The following is a 19,184-nucleotide window of genomic DNA, read 5'->3' as shown; positions in this document are numbered from 1 at the left end:
CTCTTCCAAGGGCAGCAAGTTCGCCATCGACTTGACCACCGTGCAGGCGCTCCGTTGGGGCAGCACATGCTGGGTGCAACCCGAGAGGCAGTGGTGACCTGAGCAACCAGACCTTGGGGAACTACCATGGCTTCATCATGTTCGCTACGGGTCTAGGGCGAGGGCCAGTGTAGCAAGCTGACAGTCGAGGTCCGTGTAGCGCACAAAATCGACAATTGCAACATCAAAAACACATGTTGCAACATCTGAAAAAGATGGAATATTTGCAACAGGAAACTATGTTGCAACATCTCAAATCCACAGTTGCAACATAAAAAACACATTGCAACATTTTAGATCAACTATTGCAACATCTAGGAAACACATGTTGCAACATCTCAAATTGACAGTTGCAACATAGAGAAGTGATTGACCGAATTTAGGATAGATAGCTGACTATGAAGAAGGGAAATCACGTTCATCTCTTGAATCAAGTACTACTAGATCAATATCTTAAACATATGCATTAGAATCTAGTAGAGAGGTAACTTAACCCTTGAAAATATTTGTCAAATCTTGCTAACACACATGCACAAGGTAAAACTCTTGGTAGTTAGCTTGCTTGAGCAAGGGTTAGAGAGAGAGCAAAGTCACGCAAGTGTTTCTTGTTGAGAAACACTCGTCGGACGCTGGGTCAGACAACGTTAGACGCTGAGCCGCATCCGACGAGCACACCGCAGAGAGGCGCAAGTTCAACCGCGTGTCGGAGCGTCCGACACTCTAGCATTGCTGTAGCAGTATGGTTTCTTCTGTGAACACGTCAGACGCCGAGGGTGCGTCTGATGTCCCTTCGTTAAACGCGTCCGACGGCCCTATGAGTTTGCAGACCTCTCTGAGTAGTGTCTGGTGTGTGGATGTTGCGTCCGACACATAGCATCTACGCGTTCGACACTAGGAGTTTCCGAAGCGTTAACGTTCTAGTGACCACTAGCGTTTAATAGTTCACGTTTAAAGAGAGACACATGTTAGCTATCTAACTAGCATGAGAAGTGAGCATCGAACGCTCAAGCGCGTCCAACGGGGCACCATTAGTGCGTCTGATGCCCTCGTAGAGAGCCTTAATGGCTAGCCCCCGTGTGGACTTTTATAAATAGAAGGTGGCCGGCTTTGGGGGCTTTTCTCTTGCACGTTTGAATACTTGAGACATACTTTGAGCTAGAGAACACTCCCTCCACTCATCTCCTTACTTGATTGCTAATCCTAGTGAGATTGAGTGAGATTCAAGTGCATTGTATTGAGAGTTACATCTAGTGTCACTTGATCTTTGAGTTTGATGCAGATTTTTTTGTTACTCTTGGGTGTTTCCTGACACCCTAGATGGCGTGGAGTAGCGGAGGTGTTGAGATCATGATTGGAGATTATTTTGAGCCTCACCAAGTGATTTGTGAGGTGTTCTTGAGCCTTTCTATGGGAGATCGTAATTGGCTACTCTAGTAAATTGCTCGTGGCTTGGAGGATCCCCATCTTGTGAGTGGATGTGAGGCATCCGCTGAGGGTTTGTGTTTGGATTTCTAATTAGCTCATGATCCATCAAGTGGGTGCATCGCCACAACAAGGACTAACTTGCCGAAAAGCAAGTGAACCTCGATAAAAAATCTTATGTCATCTCTTGCTGAGGATTCTCTCTTGTGATTGTGACTATGAGTGATTGATTGGATATATCTCTATTCTACAACGTCGGTATAACAATCACTCTCCACTCCTTTACTTGCATACCTTGCTAGTTGTTTAACTTGTGTAGCTTAGTCTTCTTGTTTAGGAGTGTAGCTAGTCCTTAGTTGTAGTTTGTTGTTGTGGCTTAGTGTGTTAGCTTTCTTTCTAGACTTGTGTAGGTGGCTTGCATAGCTTATTTATGTTAGTGCTAGAATAGTTTTGCCATTTGTTTTACTAACCAACTTGTCAAGTTGAGTTTATAGAAAATTTAAATAGGTTATTCACCCCCTAACCATTTGGACCTTCAGTTGGGGGCCGACGGGGGTGCAGGTCAAGCCACCACCATGGATGTGATGAAGGATGGGTCTGAAAGTCCTAGTTTGGTTTTGGATAATTGATGAAACCCTAGTACTAACCTCTATACTAAGTGTGTGTAGACTTAATGAGGTTGGTACATGCCAAGTGATGGAGCAAGTGATGGTCATAGTGATGATGGTGATGACCACAAGATGATCAAGTGCTCAACTTGGAAAAGAAGAAAGAGAAAAACAAAGCCCTATGGAGATCAAGACAAAGGTATTGCTTAGGGTTTTGGTTTTTGTGATAAAGACACCATAGAGGGTGTGATCACATTTAGGATAGATAGCCGTACTATAAAGAGGGGAATTCTTTGGCTAAGCGGTTATCAAGTGCCACTAGGTGTCATTGTTCATATGCATGCATTTAGAACCTAGTGAGCTAACTTAACTCCTTCGAAGAAAATGATTGTGAAAATGCTAACACACTTGCACATCGTGGTGCACACTTGGTGGTGTTGGCACACTTTGAGAAGGAGGTGGAGGTTGAAGGGTAGAGAGGGGTTTGGGTTCCTCGGTGGGATTCGGCGCTGAAAGGATCAAGATGCCCAAGAGGGGGGGGTCAATTGGGCTTCTCTAAAAATTTAAGCAACCTATAAGCTCCAATTCAACCCCTTGTGCCTAGTGTGACTAGAGAGCTACCGGATAAAAGTTTTGCAACCTAGTAAATGCTAGAAAGTAAAGGAGTAGTGGAAGAAAGTGCTCGGCGATGTTTTGCCGAGGTATCGGAGAGTCGCCACTCTCCACTAGTCCTCGTTGGAGCACCCGTGCAAGGGTCTTGCTCCCCCTTGGTCCGCGAAAGGACCAAGTGCTCTCTACGGGCTGATTCTTCGACACTCCGTCGCGGTGAATCGCCCAAAACCGCTCACAAGCTTGACACGAGCCACCCATAAGAACTCCGGGCGGTCTTCGTGCCTCCAATCACCACCGAACCATCTAGGTGATGGTGATCACCAAGAGTAACAAGCAAAGAACTCTCATTTGACCCAAACAAGGCACTAGAGAGTGGTGGATGCACACTTCACTCTTGGAATTCAACTAGAGAAGGATTCTCTCAAGAAATCACTCAAATCTCAATCCTCTCTAGGCTCTTGCTACTCTCTTGCTCCACAACAAGTTTCTCTGATGTTCAAATGGGCAAGAGACCTCTCATGGACGAGGTGGAGGAGTATAAATACACCCCACGAAATCCAAAGGTCAACCAACCGTTTTCCACTAAAAATGGGGTCACCGGACGCTGTTGATGTTGCACCGGACGCTCTGCACCGAGCGTCCGGTGACGCTTCAACGGCTAACTGTACGTCACCGAACGCTACTTCCTAGCGTCCGGTGGCAACGTTCGGTGCTCCGGGGAGTTTTACAAACTCCCTGAGTTTAAGACCGGACGCTACCGGATGCGTCCGGTGCTCGGTGCAGGTTTACGACATTCCTGGGTATGGGACCGGACGCTGCCCGGTGAGTCCGGTGCCAGCGTCCGGTGCCTAACCCTAAGCACCTAAACTCTCCAACGGCTAAGGACCTCACCGGACGCACTCACAGAGCGTCTGGTGCCTACTTAGGCACCCTAACTTCGTCGAAACGTGATCGTTCCAAAACAAAGTTGGTTCCTCTCGATCTAAGGACTATCTCTGAGCTGCCTAGTGCTAGATTTACCAAGTGTGCACCACACCTAAACCTAAAGCCTTGCCTAAGTCAAGCTACTAGATCAAAGCCCCTCTTAATAGTACGGTCAAAGGAAAACAAAGTCCTAAACTACTCTAAGTGCCCTTCTTCACCATATGGCATGTAGACCTAGTCTAGTCTTGACGATGTCCATCCATCCTTTGAAAACCGAAACGATTTCCACTATTAAGTAGGCATGTACGTCCCTGTTCATCAAGTACCTATTACCATGACCTCACTAATGACTTTGCCTCTACAAAACACACGTTAGTCATAGTAATCAACATTGTCATTAATCACCGAAATCATTAGGGGCCTAGGTGCTCTTTCAATCTCCCCCTTTTTGGTGATTGATGACAATAACCTCGAGTATGAAAGGAAATGAGGTTTTCAAATAACTTGGTTTCTATAAGCATGATACAATAAGAGCAAAGGGATTAGGCATGCTTATATCAACCAAGTCTACCATCCTGCATCCAAATATGTGAGAGGTGTACAACAGGATATAAACACATAAGGCTCATAGTACGTCGGAGTAAAACGCGGAAGCAAAAGTAATATGAGCCAAACACATGACATAAAGATATCAAAAATAAGCATAAAGTCATGTCTCACAACCAAAGTGTATCTCACAAGCATAAGAGTATCTCACACAAATGCAATGCATAAACGTAAACATGATGCATGGTGGAGTAGCACACAAAAGTATATCAAAAGAACAAAAACCCTCTCTAGCTCTAGTTGCTCCCCCTAACTCTCATACTCTCAACTCTCTCCCCCTTTGGCATCAAGCGCCAAAAACCTAAGACGAAGGAGGTGGAGGCGGAGCAGTGGATTCCCTCGGCACGGCCTGAAAACATGTTGCATCGTCTGATCCATCGGCCGTCGAGTCGGAGGAGGTGGAGTGACCCTCTGAAGCTGCACGTGCTGGCGAAGCGGTCTGGGTCGGCTCTGCGGGCTCTGAAGCTGTCACAGGTTGTGTGGGCTGCTCAAGTCCTACTAACGAAGCTGGCACGGACTCGGTCGCTGTAGCTGACGTCTCTGGCACAGGAGCAAGCTGCTCAGACGAAGCTACTGACGACGACAGGCGCTCGGTGGTGGTAACTGGGACCGTAAAAGCTGCAGGAGCCTACAGAGGTGGAGGCGTAGGGTCACCAGTCAGAGCACTATACGAGAAACTGATGTGCTGGCCTGCCGACGAGTCCAACACGAGCTGTGACGCTGTCGCTGACTGCGGTGTGAATCCAGAGCGAAGAGGCGTGAACTGAGGCACCTGCTCAAAGCCAGACGAGATAGCACCCTGAGAAACCTGGTGCTGTGGCATCGAGAATGGCTGACTCTGAGCAGGGAGCTGAAGTGGTTGCTGAGACTGACTCGGAGGCGCTGGAGTAGGAGGCCTGACTGACGAGGTGCCTGGGAGCTGTACCTGTGGAAGCTGAATCCCTGAGGCGGCCATAAGAGCGGCCATCATCGCCATCTGCTATGCCTGGAAAGCCAGGAACGGTCTCTAGATCTCGTCATGTCTCGCCTGTATAGCTGCATTGATAGCAGCCTGATCCCTGTCCCTCCTCGCCTGCTCCTCAGCTGCTCTGCGCTGATCTGCCCTCATCCCCTCTAGAATAGCTAGTAGTGCGAGATCCGTAGCACTCGACGAACCTCCTGCCTCGTGGTCGTGCGGCCTCGAAGGAAGGTCTGGCACTGGAAGACGATAATCATCATCTGAGCTGTCTGAAGCGAAGTCAAACTCCTCCTCGGCATCCGCATCTGCAAACGCCCCAATGGCGATATCCTGCTCCTCCTCAGTCTCTGGAACTGCTCCTGAACTGCGAGTGCCCCTAGGAGAGGGTGGTGGCACCTGGCCACGTGGTGCTGGAGGAGGTGGTGGAGCTCTAAGGTCGTAGTGTGCCCTCAGCATCTGTCGGGGTCGTAGTGGGGAAACACGGTGTCTGAGTCTGACAGCTCCCTCTATAGGTGAGCTGGAAGTGGTACTGGCCTAGCACGAAGGATGAGCATGGTGATCCAGTGTGCGTACGGCAACTGACGCCGACCCCTAAAGCTCTCTGAAATAGTATCCTCAATCTCTGAGACTATCAAATCCCACAAGTCAAAAGGAGTCTTCGAGATGAGGTGGGCTACCAACCACTGTTGGATCCTGGTGAAGCCGTCTCTGTAACCTGTCCTGGGAAAGAGCGTCTTCCTCAACACAAAGTCAAGGATCCTGGCTGGGCGAGTCAAGTCTCCCACTGTCCTGCTAGAGCCCTCTCCAAAAGGCTGACGGAAACAGGGAGCCACAAAGTTAACCGGTGGTAGAGCACCACCGTGAGGACGTCGAGGGGGCTCGAAGTTCCCGTAGCACAGCTGGTGGATCCTGGTGGAATAGGCTCTCAAACCAAGGACCTCTCTGGCACTCTGAGCTATCACCCTGTAGTCAGTGCCTGCCAATGTGTAGTGGATGTAGCTATGATCTGGGGAAACCCATACTGAGGCATAGAACTCTCTGACCCACTCCTCATAGTAAGTACCAGGCAAGGCGAGCAACTCTAGGAGACCGGTCAGGTAGGTGAAGTACTGCCTGATGTCTGCACCGACCACGTTCCCGAGTATCTCAAGGTCGAGCACCCTGTGCTCTCTGAACTGAGCCTGTGAGCGAACCAGAGCCTCGTACAAATCCTCATGAACCACTGTATAGAACCTGGCACTAGCTCTCGGATCCCTGGCAGCTGGAAACCAAGTAGGAAACGGAACGAACCGCAGCTCCTGGATCTCACGAGCGGAAACCTGGGTGTAATCCTTGTGTATCCTCACTGGTGCTTGACGTGGAGCTGGAGTAGAGTGAGCAGCGGAGGTAGACTGACCCTGTGTACCAGTCCTAGGGATGGCCTGAGTACGAGCGCGAGTCGACCTCCTGAGGGGCTGCTCCTGCTGCTGTGCCTCTGTTGGTCCTGGGCCTCTGTCTCTGTATCCGTGTCTGGGTCCTCCTAAGCTGGGTCTCTAACTGCAATCCTGACACGCTGACCTCCTAGCATGATGGTGTCAGGAGGGGATCCATGGAGTGCCTCAGCCTCTAGAACTGCACGTCTCTGCCGTGGCGTGAGATCGGCCCCAATCCTCAGGGCACCTGAGCGTCCACCCCTCTCAGCTTTCTCAGCAGCTACTGCTACTGCCTCTGCCACCTCAGCCTCTTTATCACTGGCCTTCCTCTTCTTGGTGGCCAGCTTCTTGCCTTTTCCCTTCTCTGCTGCTGACAGGCGACGGGGAGGATCACCTCCACCATCACCTCCTGGAGAACCCCCTGAGCTGGTTGCCGGACCACTGACATTCTTGCAACGTGCCATTGCAAAAAACTATCCCTGAACAACTGCTGACAACTGAGCCAAAAGAGATCAACGCACTGCAAGAGATGGAATAGATAGGATATGTATAAGCAAACATAATAGCTAGAGGTGAGAAAACCCTATAGATCGTAAGACTAGATAAAGAACGGGCGCGAACGGCTTACGATCCGATGACGAGATGTGTTCCGGATGAAAGATTTCGATCGGAATCCACTAGAGAACGCTGGTCAACTCCTCAAGGTGCTAGAATGGGTAAACGAAAGGGAACATTGTCAAAAACAACATTCAATTCCGTTTAGGCATTAAACCAAACACCCTAAGGGCAGGGATCAAGAGACTCACCCTCAACCTTTGAACCAAATGCGACAAGAAAGCTCCTGCGCATGGAGAGGAAGGAGAAGAGCCCCTTGGAGCAGATCTACGCAGGGGAGGAGAGGATCACCGGAGAAAACTTGAGGAAACACGACGGTGGCGGCTCGGCGACTACCTCTAGGGCACGGCTGCGGGCGGTCTGTTCGCGAGAGGAAGAAAACCGTCTGCACGAAAACCCCCTGGGTGCGGGTTAAAAGGGCTCGCTGCGGGGTCACCGGACGCTCCTTATGTGGCACCGGACGCGTCCAGTGACCACCGGACTAAAACTCAGGGACAGTTGCAAATCGCGCAACCACCGGACGATGGCCACCGGACGCTGGCTTTAGCGTCCGGTGCCCTAGGGCACGCGTGGTTGAGCACCGGACGCACCTCACCGGACGCTATAGGGACACTGTTCCTGCGTCCGGTGAGTGCTGTCCAGCAGACTCACCACACCGGACGCACCGAGACAGCGTCCGGTGCATCGTCCGGTGCACCTCTAGGTCCTTTTTCAACTTTGAACTTCGCCCAACTTTCACCCAACCAAGTTCCAACTTCAAGAAGATCCAAGTAAACATCAAGTGGAACTGGTATGAGCGTCTTCTCTCAAATACTCAAATTTTCACAAATATTTAGCCTTAGGCATAGTACTTTTTATGAAACTAGTCAAGAGAAATCACCAAGGAGCATCGTATGGCCATAACGCTAGGGGTTTAAATCATAATGAGCTTTGAATGCTCCCCCTATCTATGGACGAACACAACGGATGTTCAAAGAATAACCAAAAAGAAATGGTCAACTAACAAGCATGCACATGATATGAGGTGAAATGCAATACTTGAAAGTAAACTAATGCTTGTCAAGTTTGATCCAAGGTTAAGCTTTTTCACACACTCAAGGGGGTTATCTTAACCATGTTAGACAAGCCCTACACACAATTCTTTTTGTATTTTAGTTTTGGTATAAATGATATGCAAAACAAAAACTATTTACAACGTCAACACACAACTTCATTTTTTAGTGAAGTTAGAGAGATCAAGCACATTAAGTTCATTTCTCAACATACAAAACCTAGCCTCATCTAGGGGTTTTGTGAAGATATCCGCCAACTGATTTTCCATTCCCACATTCTCTAGAGATATGTCACCTTTAGCAACATGATCCCTAAGGAAGTGGTAGCGGATGTCAATATGTCTTGTGCTTGTGCCACCGCTTGCTCATGAGTGACTTGGGTGTCTTCATGAGCATCTCTCACATCCTTGTCTTCATCTTGTGGTACATGTGAGGTGGATGGTGGCTCAATGACTTGCACATCATCATCTTCTTTTGGCTTGATGTCTCCCACCGGCATGTTCTTCATGGCATCCCTCAATGGTTCACCACCTACATCATCAAGATTATCACTTGCTCCTTGGGAGCCATTAGTTTCATCAAATTCAACATCAAATGTTTCTTCAACCATGTTTGTGGCATGGTTAAAGACCCTATATGCCTTGGACTTTAATGAATAGCCAACCAAGTAGCCAATGACACATCTTCTTTGGAACTTGCCCAAGTGTTGGCCCTTCTTGTAGATGTAACATTTGCACCCAAACACTCTAAAGAATGAGACATCGGGCTTCTTCCCATTGAGCAACTCATATGGTGTCTTCTCTAGGAACTTGTGAGGAAAGAGCCGGTTTGATGCATAGCATGCGGTGTTGATTGCCTCAGCCCACATCTTCTCCGAAGTGTTGTACTCATCTAGCATTGTTCTTGCCAAGGTGATCAATGTCCGGTTCTTTCTTTCTACAACCCCATTTTGTTGTGGTGTGTATGTTGAGGAGAACTCATGTTTGATTCCCACTTCATCACAATACTCTTCAATGTTGGTGTTGTCAAACTCTTTGCCATTATCACTTCTAATTTTCTTGATCTTGACATCAAATTGGTTTTGGGCATTCTTAGCAAACTTCTTGAAAATTGATGCAACTTCGGTCTTGTCTTGCAAGAAGAATGTCCAAGTGTACCGGGAGTAATCATCAACTATGACCAAGCAATATTTATTGCCTCCAAGACTAGCATAGGTGGTTGGTCCAAATAGATCCATGTGAAGTAGCTCAAGCACTCTTGAAGTAGAGAGATAGGCCTTGGTTGGATGAGTGTTTGCAACTTGCTTGCCAGCTTGACATGCACTACAAAGCTTGTCCTTTTCAAAGGTCACATCCTTCAAGCCTCTAATCAATTCTTTCTTCATCAACTTCTTGAGTGTGCCCATTCTAACATGTGCTAACCTTCTATGCCACAACCAACCAAGTGAGGTCTTGGTGAATAAGCAAGTCTTGACATCAACTTCATCGGATGAGAAATCAACTACATATAAGTTGTTGTGTCGGAAGCCTTTGAATACCATTTAATTGTCATCCTCCTTGGTCACAATTACTTCCTTCTTCTTGAATAAGCATTCAAAACCAAGATCACAAAGTTGTCCAACCGAGAGCAAGTTGAAACTCAATGATTACACATAGAGCACATTGGTGATGGAGTTGTCATTTGATATAGCAACCTTTCCTAGTCCCTTGACCTTGCCTTTTGAATTATCACCAAATATGATCTTCTCTTGGTTGTCAACATTTTCATCAAGAGAGGTGAACATCCGGGGATCTCCGGTCATATGTTGAGTGCAACCACTATCAATTACCCAATGTGATCCACCGGTCTTGTAGTTCACCTACACACAAGAGATCAAGATTGAGATTTAGGGACCAATATTTGCTTAGGGCCCTTGACCTTCTCAACTAGTTGCTTTGGCACCCAAATCTTCTTTAGCCTTTGCTTGTTTGGCGGCCCCACGAAGCTAACCTTGACCTTGCCACTCTTGTCTTTCCTTACAATGTAGTGAGCATTGAAGGCAAATGGTCTAGCATGCTTGAGCAAGGGTTGTGGTAGTGGTGCCTCACACTCATGAGCAAAGTGTCCTTCTTGACCACACTCAAAGCATCTCTTTGGCTTTGGCTTGCTTGGTTGATCATGAGTGGCTAGTGACTTGATGAGCTTTGTTTGATGAGCCTTGTAGCCAATCCCACTCTTGTCCATCTTCATGACGGTTCATGAAAAGCTCACTTTGAAGGTCCTTCCCTTTTGTGAACTTTGCTAACCCCTTGGTTAGATGTTCCTTCTGTTTCTTGAGCTTGCTATTCTCTTGAGTTAGCTTCTTGATGATTGGGTCATTGTTGCTAGCTAACTCATCCAAGATGAATGTCTCATCTTCTTCTTGCTTGTCACACATTAAACCAAGCTTGAGATATTGATTTTCTTCCTTGAGCAACTTGTTTTCATATGCAAGCTTCTTGTCTTGATCAAGTGACTCAATCACAATGGTCTTGTGCTTGGCTTGCTCTTGCAACTCTTTCTTGAGCATGACAACTTCTTCCTTGAGCTTGATAGTGTCCTCATAGCTCTCGGCCACTACCACTTTCTTGCCCTTGCAATCAACACATTTGCTTGTGCTCTGCACAAGTAAGTCATCACAAGATGTGGCTACATCAAGCTTAGCAACGTGGTTAGTAGCAACATGTGTTTCAATTGCAAGTTCATAAGCTATCTCAAGGTTGTCATAGTTTGCTTTTAGAGTTGTTAGCTCTTCTTTCATTGCTCTATATTTAGTGATAAGCTCATCATGAACACTCTCAAGTTTATCATGTTTTTCTTTGTGCTCTTTTAGAGAGAGTTTGAGCTCCTTGAGCTTAGTGGTCATGATTTCATTTTGGTCTCTAAGCTCATCACTAGATTTAAGCTTTGCTAGAAGTGTTTCATTTTCAAGTTCAAGCTTTTCATTTTCACTTCTAGATTTTCTTATGACTTTTGTGTATTTGTTTCGCAATTGTACAAGTTCATCATAAGAAGGTGATTCATATTCACTATCACTCTCACTACTCTCATCCTCACTTTGTACCTTCCGGTCACCCTTAGCCATGAGACATAGGTGTGTAGAGGATGTAGATGGTGGTGAAGATGATGGTGATGAAGCATCGATGGCAATGGCGGAAACCTTCTCATCATCACTCTCATTGCCGGAGGAGTCACCACTTGAGCTCTCAATGTCGGTGAGCCAATCACCAACAATGTAAGCCTTGCCATTCTTCTTCTTGTGGTGCTCCTTCTTCTTGCCACCTTTTTTCTTGTATGGCTTCTTTTCATTCTTCTCATCATCACTTGAATCATCTTGCTCTTTGTTCTTCTTCTTGTACTTGTCCTTCTTGGGCTTTGAACATTGATGAGCAAGATGACCAAGTTCACCACAATTGTAGCAATCCATCTCGGAGATGGGCTTTCTCTTGCTACTTGTGAAGAACTTCTTCTTCTTGGAGTCAAAGTTGACTCCATTCTTGTTGAGCTTCTTCAACATCTTGGTGGTCCTTCTCACCAAGAGGGCAATGGATGCATCATCAACACTTGAAGTTGATGACTCAACTTCAATCTTCTTGGCTTTGCCCTTGTGAGAAGCTTTGAGGGCCAAGTCCTTCTTCTCCTTCTTGGCCGATGAGGAGCCATCTTGGGGGTTCATGTGCATATACATCTCATGAGCTTTGATCTTCCCCAATATGGCCGTTGGTGTAGCGGTAGAGAGATCGCCTTGATGAAGCACGGTTACTATGTGCCCATATTTCTCAATGGGAAGCACACATAGTATCTTCCTTGCGACATCCGCCGCACTCATTTGAGTGAGCCCAAGTCCATTAAGCTCCTCTACAATCACATTCAAGCGAGAATACATTTCATTAGCATTTTCTTTGGGAAGCATTTCAAATGTATTAAGCTTGTTCATCACAAGGTGATAGCGTTTCTCGCGTTCACTCTTTGATCCCTCATGGAGCGCACAAAGTTCCTTCCATAGAGCATGGGCGGTTTTGTGGCTCCGAACACGGTTGAACACCTCTTTGCAAAGGCCTCTAAAGATGTGGTTTTTGGCCTTCGCATTCCACTTTTTGTTCTCTTGTTCTTGTGGAGTAAGAACGGCGTCTTTAGCCGGAGGGGTAAACCCTTCGGTCGCGGCTTTTAGGCACTTTGAGTCACATGCCTCAAGGTATGACTCCATCCGTATTTTCCAATACGGGAAGTCATCCCCATCGAACATGGGTGGCGGTCCATCCCCGTTAGACATCTTTCTCTAGGCGGTGAAGCCTAAATAACGAGCACTAGGCTCTGATACCAATTGAAAGGATCAAGATGCCCAAGAGGAGGGGGGTGAATTGGGCTTCTCTAAAAATTTAAGCAACCTATAAGCTCCAATTCAACCCCTTGTGCCTAGTGTGACTAGAGAACTACCGGATAAAAGTTTTGCAACCTAGTTCCAATCCTATTCTAGCATGACAATTCTAAGAATGTAAAAGCACAAAGTAAATGCTAGAAAGTAAAGGAGTAGTGGAAGAAAATGCTCGGCGATGTTTTGCCGAGGTATCGGAGAGTCGTCACTCTCCACTAGTCCTCGTTGGAGGACCCGCACAAGGGTCTTGCTCCCCCTTGGTCCGCGCAAGGACAAAGTCTATGGGCTGATTCTTCGACACTCCGTCGCGGTGAATCGCCCAAAACCGCTCACAATCTTGACACGAGCCACCCACAAGAACTCTGGGCGGTCTTCTTGCCTCCAATCTCCACCGAACCGTCTAGGTGATGGTGATCACCAAGAGTAACAAGCAAAGAACTCTCACTTGATCTAAACAAGGCACTAGAGAGTGGTGGATGCAAACTGACTCTTGGAATTCGACTAGAGAAAGATTATCTCAAGAAATCACTCAAATCTCAATCCTCTCTAGGCTCTTGCTACTCTCTTGCTCCACAACAAGTTTCTCTGATGTTCCAATGGGCAAGAGACCTCTCATGGACGAGGTGGATGAGTATAAATATACCCCACGAAGTCCAAAGGTCAGCCAACCGTTTTCCACTGAAAACGGGGTCACCAGACGCTGTTGATGTTGCACCGGACGCTCTACACCGAGCGTCCGGTGACACTTCAACGGCTAACTGTACTTGGTCTGACAGGTCACCGGACGATACTTCCCAGCGTCCGGTGGCACCGTCCTGTGCTCCGGGGAGTTTTACAAACTCCCTGAGTTTAAGACCGGACGCTACCCGGTGCGTCCGGTGCTAGCGTCCGATGCTCGGGGCAGGTTTACAACCTTCCTGGGTATGGGACCGGACGCTGCCCGGTGAGTCCGGTGCCAGCGTCCGGTGCCTAACCCTAAGTACCAAAACTCTCCAACGGCTAAGGACCTCACCGGACGCACTCACAGAGCGTTCGGTGCAGCGTCCGGTGCCTACTTAGGCACCCTAACGAAGTTGGTTCCTCTCGATCTTAGGACTATCTCTGAGCTGCCTAGTACTAGGTTTACCAAGTGTGCACCACACCTAAACCTAAAGCCTTGCCTAAGTCAAGCTACTAGATCAAAGCCCCTCTTAATAGTACGGTCAAAGGAAAACAAAGTCCTAAACTACTCTAAGTGCCCTTCTTCACCATATGGCACTTAGACCTAGTCTAGTCTTGACGATGTCCATCCATCCTTTGAAAATCGAAACGATTTCCACTATTAAGTAGGCATGTACGTCCCTGTTCATCAAGTACCTATTACCCTGACCTTACTAATGACTTTGCCTCTGCAAAACACACGTTAATCATAGTAATCAACATTGTCATTAATCACCGAAATCATTAGGGGCCTAGATGCTCTTTCAGGCGCTTTTGAGACAATGAAATGCATATTTTTTATTGCACCGATGGAAAGTTTAGAGAAGTCGTGGGAGTGTTTCTCGCTGAGAAATACTCACCGGACGCTAGCCGCGGAGGCACTGAGCCTGCGAGTCCGGTGTGCTGTCAGTGCCTGGCTCTGTTAGGGTTAGGCACCGAACGCTGAGCACCGGACGCAGGGTAACTCCTGTTCATGCATCCGATGCTACCTGACTTCTGCAGGTGTCTCTAACTGAGAGCACCGAACGCTCAGGGTGCATCTGGTGGTGTGGGTCAAGTGCCCCTGAGCGTTTGCAGTACTCTCTGGGTAAGGGACTGGACGCTCTGGAGTGCGTCCGGTGGTGTGGGTCCGATGACCCCCATGCATTTGCAGACCTCTCTACGCACGTGACAGGTGTGCACCGGACGCGTCCGGTGCCAACTTGAGCGCGTCCAGTGGTTTGTATTTGACCATTAGAGATCAACACGCCTGGTTCAAAGGTTGATACGTGGCCTCTTCTGGTGGACCAGACGCAGGGTGAAAGGATCAAGATGCCCAAGAGCGGGGGGGTGAATTGGGCTTCTCTAAAAATTTAAGCAACCTATAAGCTCCAATTCAACCCCTTGTGCCTAGAGTGACTTAGAGAGCTACCGGATAAAAAAGTTTTGCAACCTAGTTCCAATCCTATTCTAGCATGGCAATTCTAAGAATGTAAATGCACAAAGTAAATGCTAGAAAGTAAAGGAGTAGTGGAAGAAAGTGCTCGGCGATGTTTTGCCGAGGTATCGGAGAGTCGCCACTCTCCACTAGTCCTCGTTGGAGCACCCGCGCAAGGGTCTTGCTCCCCCTTGGTCCGCGGAAGGACCAAGTGCTCTCTACGGGCTGATTCTTCGACACTCCATCGCGGTGAATCGCCCAAAACCGCTCACAAGCTTGACACGAGCCACCCACAAGAACTCCGGGCGGTCTTCGTGCCTCCAAACACCACCAAACCATCTAGGTGATGGCGATCACCAAGAGTAACAAGCAAAGAACTCTCACTTGAACCAAACAAGGCTCTAGAGAGTGGTGGATGCACACTTGACTCTTGGAACTCACTAGAGAAGGATTCTCTCAAGAAATCACTCAAATCTCAATCCTCTCTAGGCTCTTTGCAACTCTCTTGCTCCACAACAAGTTTCTCTGATGTTCAAATGGGCAAGAGGGCTCTCATGGACGAGGTGGAGGAGTATAAATACTATCCACGAAGTCCAAAGGTCGGCCAACCGTTTTCCACTAAAAACGGGATCACCGGACGCACATTATGTTGCACCGGACGCACTGCACCGAGCGTCCGGTGCTACATAACGGCTAACTGTACTTCTCTCTGACACGGCATCAAACGCTAACTTCCAGCGTCCGGTGCACCGTCCGGTGCTCGGGAGAACTTTACAAGCTCCCTGCGCATGGGACCGGACGCTACCCGGCGCGTCCGGTGCTCAGGGAAAGCTTGCAACCTCCCTAGGTATGGGACCGGACGCTACCTGGTGCGTCCAGTGCTAGCGTCCGGTGCCTAACCCTAGGCACGACACTGTTCTAACGGCTAAGGACCTCACCGGACGCACTCACAGAGCATCCGGTGCAGCGTCCGTTGCCTCCTTGGGCACCCTAACTTCGTCGAAACGCGATCGCTTCAAAACGAAGTTGGTTCCTCTCGATCTAAGGACTATCTCTGAGCTGCCTAGTGCTAGGTTTACCAAGTGTGCACCACACCTAAACCTAAAGCCTTGCCTAAGTCAAGCTACTAGATCAAAGCCCCTCTTAATAGTACGGTCAAAGGAAAACAAAGTCCTAAACTACTCTAAGTGCCCTTCTTCACCATATGGCACTTAGACCTAGTCTAGTCTTGACGATGTCCATCCATCCTTTGAAAACCGAAACGATTTCCACTATTAAGTAGGCATGTACGTCCCTGTCCATCGAGTACCTATTTACTATGACCTTACCTATGACTTTGTCTCTGCAAAACACACGTTAGTCATAGTAATCAATAATGTCATTAATCACCGAAATCACTTAGGGGCCTAGATGCTCTTTCAATGAGCAAGAGAGTTGCAAAGAGCCTAGAGAGGATTGAGATTTGAGTGATTTCTTGAGAGAATCCTTCTCTAGTGAGTTCCAAGAGTCAAGTGTGCATCCACCACTCTCTAGAGCCTTGTTTGGGTCAAGTGAGAGTTCTTTGCTTGTTACTCTTGGTGATCGCCATCACCTAGACGGTTTGGTGGTGTTTGGAGGCACGAAGACCGCCCGGAGTTTTTGTGGGTGGCTCGTGTCAAGCTTGTGAGCGGTTTTGGGCGATTCACCGCGACGGAGTGTCGAAGAATCGGCCCGTAGAGAGCACTTGGTCCTTGCGCGGACCAAGGGGGAGCAAGACCCTTGCGCGGGTGCTCCAACGAGGACTAGTGGAGAGTGGCGACTCTCCGATACCTCGGCAAAACATCGCCGAGCACTTTCTTCCACTACTCCTTTACTTTCTAGCATTTACTTTGTGCTTTTACATTCTTAGAATTGCCATGCTAGAATAGGATTGGAACTAGGTTGCAAAACTTTTTTATCCGGTAGCTCTCTAAGTCACTCTAGGCACAAGGGGTTGAATTGGAGCTTATAGGTTGCTTAAATTTTTAGAGAAGTCCAATTCACCCCCCCCTCTTGGGCATCTTGATCCTTTCACAGGGGCTGTGCGTCCGGTGGTCACTGTCTGTGCGTCCGGTGGCCCCGGTTTCTGCCCAATGAAAGAGCCAATGGCTCTATTTATTTGAGGGGCTTATAAATACGTGTTGGCCAGCTTGGGGCTCTCCCTCTTGGCATTCTTGACTACTTGACATCTTTGTGAGCCTAAGCAAACACCTCCCACTCATCTTCTTCATAGATTATTCATCTTTATGAGATTGGGAGTGATTCCAAGTGCATTTGCTTGAGTGATTGCATCTAGTGGCACTTGGGGATCGTTTTGGCTGCGGTTTTTCTTGTTACTCTTGGTGGTTGCCGCCACCTAGATGGTTTGGAGCAGCGGAGGAGCATTGGCACGAGTTGGTGATTGTTCGTGGCTATCTCCCGGTGATTGTGAGGGGTTTTGTGCCTACCCCGGCGGAGAGCCAAAGGCAACTCTAGTGGATTGCGTGTGTCATTGAGCTACCTCACTTATGGGTAGGTTCTTGCGGTGTCCTAGTGAGGACGAGGTTCGTGCTACACCTCTTAGCCACCGAACCACCAAGTGTTGGTCGACACAACGGGGACGTAGCATGCCGGCAAGCACGTGAACCTCGAGAGAAAAATTAGTGTCTCAATTGTGTTTGATTGGCATTCTCCGGTGCTTGATTGTCTATATTGGTGATTGGTTCATCCCCTACACTGCGGTATAAATATCTCATCCTTTCCTTTACTTACCGCAAAGTAGTGTAATTAGTTTAGTTGCTCACTTTGCCTTGTGTAGTATAGCCCACTAGTGTAGCTTGTAGTGACATAGCTTTTGTGTGCTTAATGTTCATATCAACTAGAATTGTTGGATAGGTGGCTTGCAAACACTCCATTAGAGCTAGATCAAAAAGCTTCGCTTTGTTATTTACTAACCTCTTGCTCTAGAGAGTTTGTAGAATTTTTAAATAGGCTATTCACCCTCCTCTAGCCATATTAGGACCTTTCAGGGTCGCCATCGCCTGCTGGGTGGAGGAGACTACCACGCCACTGGATCTGTGTTGTGCTCTATGGATCCAACATAGGACGCACACCACCACCACCAGCACATCGTCGAGGTCACCACGAAGTAGCCACCATGGCTGCCGTTAAGGTTGCGAGGGCGCGCCGGGGTGGAGGCACGTTGGGCTCGAGCACCACCAACACTAGCGGGTGCGACGGGGAGGGAGCCGACAGCATGTGACGGGAGCGAGCAAGAGGGGCGCAGAATGGTGGTGAGCAAACAACGATGGATGGGCACACAACAATAGCAAAAAGGGGAGTGTGAGGGGGTGCACATCCCGCATTTAGGACAAGGCAGCCGCAAAATGTTGTGGCAAGGGAGGAGGATGCAACAACAGAGGAGGAAGGCTTGCGTCTACGACAGAGGAAGAGGATGCATGTAGCAGGTGAGGAGGAAGACACGGAGCAAAAAGGGATAAGGATGAGTGAGCGGCTAAAAGGGCGAGCAATGCGGTGGGTCTGCGGGAGGAGCGTCTGATAAATTTGCTCGCTTGAGATATACATGAGATAGTATTACCCAAAAAACAAAGAAATGAAGAATACTGATCCTCTCGAGCATCTCTAAGAGCCTTTCTAAATCTCACTCTTTAAATCATCATTTAGAGAGTCACTTGCATAAAAATCGCTTCTATATATTTTTTATTCTCCAACAATCTTTCTAAATCTCATATGCACTCAAGAGTCATTCTCGTCTTTTATTTTTAGCTAGCGAGAAATCCGGAATTAAAGATAACCATTCAAAAAAGCTGTTCAAAGGTTGTTTTTTCAAAAAAAAAGAACTCTATCCCTAGCATTTAGGAAGAATTTGCATTTAGAAAGGATTTAGAGTCTCTTACTTTCTCTTTTATTAGAAGAAAGTATCCTTCTACAAAGACCTGTTGAGATTGCATAGGCTAAAGTTTAGTTGACACACTTGTGTAGTCTAACCAACTAATCCTTTCTTTTGCAGATGTTCACAAAAGTTTAGATAATACATATCACCAATTTAGATCTTAGAAGACTGTAGTGGTCTAAAAGTTTAGTGGTTAAATTTTAAACCATGGAATCTAAACATGACTAAAGAATGTCATTGTCAACTCTCAACACAAAAAGGAGTCAATCAATCTTAACTTTAACCAAATATATAAAAAATATTAATTAATATTTGTAATGTGTAATGAGTATTAATAGATTATATAATGAACCATATTTTTATAATAAATATATTTTGACATACAAGTGATGATATTATTTTCTATACAAATGATCATATTTTTATAATATTTTGAAAAGATTATCAGCCGACGAGGTGCCAAGCCGGCTTAAGTTATACAGAGCTTCGTCCAAAACTTGAAGTCAAAGCTTCATGG

Source organism: Sorghum bicolor, chromosome 5, assembly GCF_000003195.3.
Source record: "Sorghum bicolor cultivar BTx623 chromosome 5, Sorghum_bicolor_NCBIv3, whole genome shotgun sequence".
NCBI classification, from domain to species: domain Eukaryota; kingdom Viridiplantae; phylum Streptophyta; class Magnoliopsida; order Poales; family Poaceae; genus Sorghum; species Sorghum bicolor.
This window is presented reverse-complemented; position numbering follows the sequence as displayed.